Source organism: Centroberyx affinis, unplaced genomic scaffold, assembly GCF_046629955.1.
Source record: "Centroberyx affinis isolate AG114_WGS23_722 - 3 ecotype Tasmania unplaced genomic scaffold, CSIRO-AGI_Caff_v1 ptg000898l_1, whole genome shotgun sequence".
Classification (NCBI taxonomy): Eukaryota; Metazoa; Chordata; class Actinopteri; order Beryciformes; family Berycidae; genus Centroberyx; species Centroberyx affinis.
In genome coordinates this window covers 85,570-94,196 of record NW_027279484.1, presented here as the reverse complement: position 1 = coordinate 94,196, position 8,627 = coordinate 85,570, and positions in this window count along the sequence as shown.

The window sequence follows — 8,627 nt, the reverse complement described above, 5'->3', positions numbered from 1 at the left end:
AAGCACATGCATCACACTTCACACAAGACCACATATAGTAGAAAAAAAACAACCTTTTGGAGTCGTTACATGGAGATGCAACAGGCCAAAAAATATCCACAACTCCGCCTGTGAGAAATTTGCACTCACAACAGCACACAATATTTTTCTTTGTTCTTCCTTTAAATGCTTAATGATGGATCGTTTACTCAACCTGTACTTGGGGGCGTTACAGCCATTATAGTCATAGACAGCTTTGCAACTTGCTCTGGGGGCAGAGACCAGAGACCAGCACTGCATGGAAGTCAGTAAGGCTAAATGGCTAATATGCTCTATTGTATCATTACAGAGTTGTTAGCCTGGAAATAGTCTAAAAGTGCAACATCATTTCAGTGTCGATGAATATAAAAATATAAATTGTGATTATTTCTTGGTTTTTTTCGTAGAATTCATGCTATATGCTAGCACTGTGGCTAATCAGCGCTCACTGGCTGAAAGGATTTATGAATAGTAAGTAGCTGAATCCCATGTCTGCACGACTCTTTTACGACACTTGCTGCGAGCAACCTTGTCAACAGCCACCTCGCCCTCTGCAATCTAATCTCAACACCTAGAATTAATAAAATAATACAGGATTAAATAAAATCACAGAGTCTTCAATACTTCCACACACTGCAAAACACCACTGCCGTAAAAAAGTTTACTACTGCTGGAAATCATGTTTACAATTGATGCTATCAGACGTACATTAATTATTCATGAGATAATGGGCAAAAACAAACCCATATGATCGATCTTTACATCTAGAGCAAATACTACCTGGGTCGTATGTCAGTAAATTAAATCCACAATGGGAGCTTTCAGTCATTCACATGACACGCTTTTATGCCAATTCTCCATTCCATCTGGATTCTCTGCGAGAAAGAATGCCATCATATTTGACCACTAGGGGTAAAGGTGCATTTTTCTAATTGCATGTCTGTGTAACCCATAAAAACTCTGTGGGTGTGTTACATTTTGATCGACGTTGCCAGATCAAGGTGTAGTGCTGAGGGCTCATTTCCACAGTATCATGCAGCCTCTACAATGGTCTGTTTGTTTGTGTTTACTACAGATTGGCATGCTAGCAAATCCAAAAAACAGCATAATGCTATCCAATTTATTACAGCAAGTATGGTGATATGACTACAATCATATATCAACCCTACTTCTTTATTTTTTCATTGCCCTCTCATATACAGTATAAAATACTGAGTAGTTAGTTGCTGCCATTAAGCATTAGGCTAGCATTCACCAATGCAATGTGCCCCCACACTCATATTTGCTTCATATCTGAGGAACTTGTCGTGAACTGAGTTCAGATTACCATTTCATAAGGTCTTGAAAACTATTAATTATAAGCCACATGAAATAGTCAGATCCCATAAATTTTTGTTACTGGTCAACAAAGTAACCTCATTCAGCAAGACTGGATGTCACACCACCATTCTCAAGAAGACAGGGTACATTCTTTGAAAAAAAGTGCTAAATGAACAGGCCATCACCCTGCTGCGTCGTTTTCTGGCATACTGAAGCTGCTCACAGAGGTGATTGTGTGTCTGTAGAAGAGAAGTGAGAGAGAGAGTAGGAGGGTGGAAGGTGGGAGTGTGTACAGCATCCATGTATTGTTTGTAAATCGCCCTACTGGCAAAGGGACACTCAGCCGCTCTATAGCAGCCAGTCAACCCAGAGATACAAAGCATGGTCCAGCGGGAGGTGGGGGTAGAGTGAGGGGTAATTCTATATGTGCATGTATGTAAGGGGACTGTGTGTATGTAGGAGCGAAAAAAGGCAATGTCTGTTTGAGACGCTTAGAAAGGACAGCAGGAGAGAATGAGGAAGAGAGTGGGCAAGGAGAAAGAGGGAGCGAATCTTGAGAATTGAGGGGGAAAAAAGATGGCTTTTTTTATGGTGGTATTGGGTTGACGGCTGTTTGGCAGAGGCGCCCAAGGCAGTGCCTGCTTGGATTTTAGCCTGTCACTTAGGACAGGGACACTAATCAGGATTGGTCCCGGTCCCTTCCCCAGGAAAGGGGGAGCAGTTTCAGGCCATTATAAAAAAAAAAAAAGGAGAAAGGGGGAGCGAGAGAGAGAGAGAAGAATTGCCGTGGCACAGCAGGAAATGCTAACCGCTAACCTCATTTACATGCAGGTCCAGAGAGAACGGGGGGAGAGCTTATTCCGTTTCCAATCTCCATGTTAAATGCTGGCCAGGGCAGCTGATGGGAATGAGAGGCATTGTTCGCCCCATGCTGCTCTTTCCCTCTCCGTTACACCAATACCTGCCTTGCTTTCCTCAAGGTATAAAAAGACACACTGCCTCAATCTCGACCTGAAAGCTATATGAACCTAACACGCAATGTATGCAGCTGTTTACTTTGTGCAGACAGTGTGCTGTTGCCAACCCTCATAGGTCTATCTGTTCTGTCATAACCAGGTTGTGACCTGAGGCTGCCGCATTCAAAGCCATCCTTCACCCACTGAGTCTGTTCTGTGGCATAATGATTGCTATGACAACCATCACTTAAAGCCACGGGTAGGTGGAGGAGAGATGTCAGGTTCTCGTCTACTCCTCTGATGATCTCATTTCTGGCTGGCAGGTACAACAAGGTCAAACCACTGAAACTGGAAAAGTGGCTGCTTGCTACATGCAAATGACAGAACTGAGTTTCCAAACAATTACACTGCCCTGTCCAAATCGACATAGAGCTAAGCTCTGAGAACCACGGGGTGGAAAAAAAAATCAGGGGAGTCAGAGAATGAGATGTAGAGGGAGGGATGGCTGTCTTTGGCCAGCTATGAGCACAAAGTCTGGCTGTGCGTGCCAAATGAGGTTTTTAAACGGTTTTTCTGGGAGGATTTGTGCTAATCTAGAAAACCTTCTGGAGGAAGTGCAAATACATCTGCCGCTGACCACTCCCCTGTAGAGTACGAGGGATTAATGACATGGCAATCTGAACCAACATGGCCCCCATTCAAAACACTCGTGGGGAGAGGGAACACACAGGCAATCATTGGCTGAGCCATCTGATTCAGTTCTCTTCAGAATACCTAGCTTTGATTTTTTTTTTTTTAGAGGCTACTCTGCTATTTTGTCCATCTACGTTTGTCTCTGATGGCTACTACAGCTTGTAGGAGGGTCTTAGGGGCACCTACAGCTACAGCGCTCCTCACCCAGAATGAAATATCCAGTGATGAACTAATCTCATTAGCATCACAAGGGCAAAATCAAGTGACCAAATGCCCTTGTTTAAACAATGAAAGGATGAAACCTGAGCCTGTCTCTCTCTTAATGCACTATGAGATGCTAAACCTACATTGTGCAAATGGGGAAGCCTTCTCTGTAATGTACAACACTGAATTAGCGTCAGACACTCACCTGCATTTTCAGTATCATAAATAACCTCACACTGCACTGACAATGGCTTTCACAGAGATGACTTCACATCAATGATTTTAACTTCTCTGGATTTTTGTCCCAGAGCCAAACACTTCCACTCTCTTTTTAGAGGTGATATATTGTTTCCCTAGAGAGCTGTCACTGCCTTATGGTCCTACTATTCTGTGTCTGCAACTCCCCCTCCTTCTCTGCATGTTTAATCTCTCTATAAAACTGATCCTATGTCCCAAAAAGCTGCAGACACACAGCTGTTAGCCCGGCTAGTTAAACACATTAGCCTGTGCCTTGCTCTTGACTGCTTGAATGTGCAATGTGGAAACACTTCCACACCAGAAGAAGAGAGGGGTTTGCCTGGCTAGTGCACTAAAGGCTAACAAGAGCCAGGCTGTGCTTGAGAGAGAGAGAGAGAGAGAGTGAGTGTGTGTGTGTGTGTGTGTGTGTGTGTGTGTGTGTGTGTGTGTGTGTGTGTGTGTGTGTGTGTGTGTGTGTGTGCACGTGTATGTGCAAGAGGCCTCCTGCCCTCTTCTACCCACACAGGAAGTGAGGTCATCTCATAGCACTGCGCCGTGCAGAGTGCATTCAGCGAGGGCGACAAAGATCAACGTGTTGGCCAGGAGCCATTTCAAGCCCCCTGGCAACATGTACATACATTGATAAATTACATTGACTTACCATAGATTTCAAATAGAAGCTTTAGGGACTGTGCTTATTTAGCCATAGCGTGGAGTTGGCAGGGGCAATCAAAAAGCAACAACCAAAGCAGAATCCAAAGCAACAGGACCTCACCAATAAAAGAAAAAAATCTATGCCAACCTAAGCAAAAAATTTCCCTGGATTTCATGCACTAGTTAGACGTGTTCCACATGCTGTAACATTTCTTCACAGCCCACAGGCGACGGTCTTTCTTCTGAGACAATTGAGGAAGTTCCTTAATTCTCTACAATGTAATTTCTACGTCTTTTTAGGAGTGAAACGTGAGACAGAGACCAACAATAAATCACATCCCTGTTTAGAGCGGGCGTCTGGCACAACTGGCCGACTTCAGCTCCCCAGACCACCACCTCCTCCGCCGCCTCCTCCTCCTCTTCTCTCATGCTCTCCATCCCTCATGCCTGTTAAAGGCTTGTCCTGCAGGGCCTGGATGCACTTGTGTGGTACAACAACAGAGAAACCGCCCAAAGCTCTTAACAGCTCTTCCTCTCCACTTCCTCCCTCCCTCCATCTCCACTGCTACCACCACTAGCTCCTCTCTCCCTCTCCACTCTGCTCTGTCTTTCCCAGCTGCACCGGCGAGCTGTTCCGTATGAACTGCTGCCAGCTGAAAGCCTGCTACTCCTGTGAGATTGCTATTACTCAGTGCAAGCGGGGCTCTGCGTAGCCAAAGGGCTGCTCTCCGAGCTGTAGATCTCCATGTTGTGACTTGTCAACACGGGAAAAATCGTTACCAAGGCTGAGGCACTTCCATTCCACACAGAGGGGGTTCTGATTGAGACCAGGCAGATAGGCAGGTAATGTAATGGAGGTATCAGGACAACTACACTCTTGCCTGATTTTGTGCTACAGAGGATTCTCTCCCTAGAGAAGGTGCTTTGAAGCGATTAGATAAAACTTGTTATAAGAAAAAAAAATTTTTTTCCAGAACTCATGTAGTTATTGAAGTTGCGGAAAATAAGTTGTAATTAAATGCTGCCCATTTGGTTTGCATACCCACATAGAAATTCTTTTGTTTCCCCATTTTTCTTTACTTGCCATCTGTATTCAACCTTTAAAAAGTTGAATATTCCAGTTAACATAATTACATTCTGCCTTAATGTTTGAAATTCCACGTATGCGTAGCATAGTGTACCAGACTTGATTTTGCAAAGATGTACAGCAGACAACTAGTCAAAGCACAAACTGGATACAACTAGGTTAATGGAGGCTTGGTGGTTTCATTAAGTAGCCTTGCTATCCGTCTAGTTAAAAGCAATGGTAAATGAAAACCCTTCACTGTCAAACTCACTAAGTATGTGATAATCATATTCATATATGTTATAAACTGTCACTACTTAAGCAACATCAGGGTTTTTTTTGGCTTCTGACACAAAGTTGCTTTGTCACAAACTTTAGCAAGCAACCTAAAAACACACATTAGACTTCTAGGAGCTAAGCAGCTAACTCACTACATAGGCCTACATGTACATTTGAAAAATTAAACACATTAGATCAGCTCGTATCCAAACTAGTATCCATTCAGGTCCCCCTCCAGTGAGCTCAAACATTTTTGTTAATTATGCTTTGAGAGAAAATCATTGCTTTACAAGTCAAAATGAGAGCGACAACGACCAACTGAAACAAGCACAGCTGTGCATCTTCACCCTTATTCTCCTGATGCATGCATGAATCTCATTTTACTGAGATTGTGACTTGTGGAAATAATCATTCATCATTTCTGAGATGTGTGTTTTCAGAGGTTGGAAATTTGTATAGGGCAATGGTGTCTCTGGAGGGGGCCCTTAAATAACAAGTGGATATGATAATTACAATGTTTTTTTGGTGAGGGGGATTTCCGAAGTCATTCTTATATTCACTGCGCTAGTCTAAAGGTTAGAGAAGCGGCCTCGTGACTGGAAGGTCTCTGGTTTGAATTCCTCTACTCCTGGGCTGAGAAATTCTGGGTAGGGAAGGTGAATGAGCAGTTCCTCTCCTTCAACAACTACTGTTAATGTGCTGTTGAACAAAGTACTTAACCCCCAATTGCTCCAGTGGAGTTGCTCAGTAGCCAATGCTGGAAGACTGTGGTTGTACTCGGCAGCTCCCAGATGTCTACCTGTATGAATGTGAAGCATGATGTCGCTTCACATTCATCCGTGTGTGATCATCTAACCTTACCTGGATAAATATGAGGTAAAAACTAACTACTAGGCAGGCGCCTGCACTTATGTGCTCAGTCAATTGACAACTTCATGCATTAGCCTAGTTCTATCCTGTTGGTGCTTAGGCTAGCTGTCTGGAAAACATGTCACAACAGACGCTATATCTAATGTGTTGTGTGAGAAAAATGTGCGCACAAAATCAAATCAAGTATTCAAATGCAACATGCAAAAGTTACTGTGAGGAAAGTATTAAACTTAACACGTTAGCTCATTGAGAGCTTTGATTCTTGACAACAAGCATTTAGAGTTAAGTTGTGTAAAACCTGCAGCTTATCACTGACACGCTGATAACCTCACTGTCTGTGTGCCTTCTCCACTGTCTGATGGAGCAAGTAAGGTAACATTTGGGTATGGGTATTGATCCAAGCCCTGAGGCTTGGCTACTTCTTTGAAACCAGGCCCATTAAACCTTACCCAACTAACTTCTTTTATTTACATCAGCCTCAGTGCTTCCAATTACAATCAGTTCAATTATCTGTCAAGTCACTGATGGATTGTTCGAGGCCAGTTTGGCCACTGAATATGAATGCTCACTGAATACAGGTATCTATGCTCTCTATGTCAGTGTATGGTGAGAGAGGCATCCACCACCTTTCCCCTGCCCTTTAATTCATTTCTAAGTGAAAGCCTGTGTATCATTATTCGCTTGAGCTCCACTCGGCCGACACCGCCAGTGCGCCCAAGCCCCATCAACTTGAGGGGGACGTGGCGGTTGTGGGGCGGGGGATTCTTGGCAGAAATTCCCCACAAATTTGATGCCAAGAGCGAAATGGAAACCTCCTCTCATTTTCCTTTCCCCTTAATCCAATGTTTTCAAGCCCCAGCCCCGCCAAGGTCATTATAATCATAGCAAGTGGAAGGGAGCCAGTGACCCGCCATTACGGTAAGGTAGAGAGCCACCCAGACAGTCAACCATTGGCTGGTGAGAGGGAGCACAATTCTGTGTAGAAAGGCTCAAAATCCCTCCATTTCAAATGTAGATAACCAGTGGAGGAAGGCGTAGAGGACAAATCTCCCTCCCAATACACTTCAGGTTTTGCCCTTTATGATATGGTCTCACTCAGCCTGTATTTTTAGCATACTCCTACACTCATTAAGATTTTGAGGACAAGTGATAACCACCAGTTAAGAAATGTTAAGGTGAATTAGGAAAATCCATATAGTATGCATATACTCTGTCAATATTGGCATATCACTATATGCCAATATTGACATGCATACTATATGGATTGTATGCATGCCAAAACATGGAGCATGTGTTTAAAAAAAAAAAAGTTAGATTACCCTAACTCAGTGTGTCATTTTTGTGAAATCATAAATTCATAGGCACAAAATATTACATAGGTCCTGTGTGCAATTTAACCAGGCCTACCTTTTAAGAGTGAGTAATAAGGCAACAGAATTACACAAACAATAACACACACCAAGGTCATAAAGAATGGCAGTTTTCATTGTGGCGCCAAAGGTCATGTTTACTTGTCAGAGTGAAGGCGCCATACTGTACTGTGACCTCCATAGCCAGCTTATGTACCCACACACACATTCACACACACACACACACACACACACACACACACACACGTGTTCACATTCACATGTGCGTGCACGCACACTTTCGTGTGGTCTCCTCCTGCAAGCTATGCCATAGACAATTCATTAAGACAGTACACACTAGGCTACAGAACCCATATATCTGGGTCTGTGCTAAGATAAAGCACCTCTAGCATTAAAGCCAGTGTATTAGCTTGCCCTTTTCCACCACAGATGAAGAGATTTGAAGCTCGATATTGTGCTTGTTGGCTGGCACACCACCAAGGTGTTGTTGGCTGAATAATGAAAACACACAGACTGACAGCGAATGGCGTGAGGTGACACTTCCATTCTAGAGTGGGAAGATCCAAAACAAAGCGCAAAAAGCTTTTGACAAATTCATACTTCTCAGTGACAGTTTGATGATTGAAGAGGAAAACAACTTCTACATCAGAAAAAGGCTTTCATTTAAGCCCAGGGAGAGAGGTAAGGCTTCAGTACAGTGTATACACAGGGGTACATGATTTCAGATTCCTGGTTGCTGCAGGCCCATTACGGAGCAGCTTAATTGCAGAGTTAACACGGGCTAACGTTGGTATGTATGCTCAAAAGATGAAAAACATGTGACTTTATGTTTGACTGATCAGAAATATAGTAAAGAGGCTGTGCCAAATGTGTTTTTCACTTCTGGATTGGCTTCCATGTGATACACATACCCAAATTGGCCAAAACCAGGAAGTAGCGAACCTCATGAATTTTTATTGC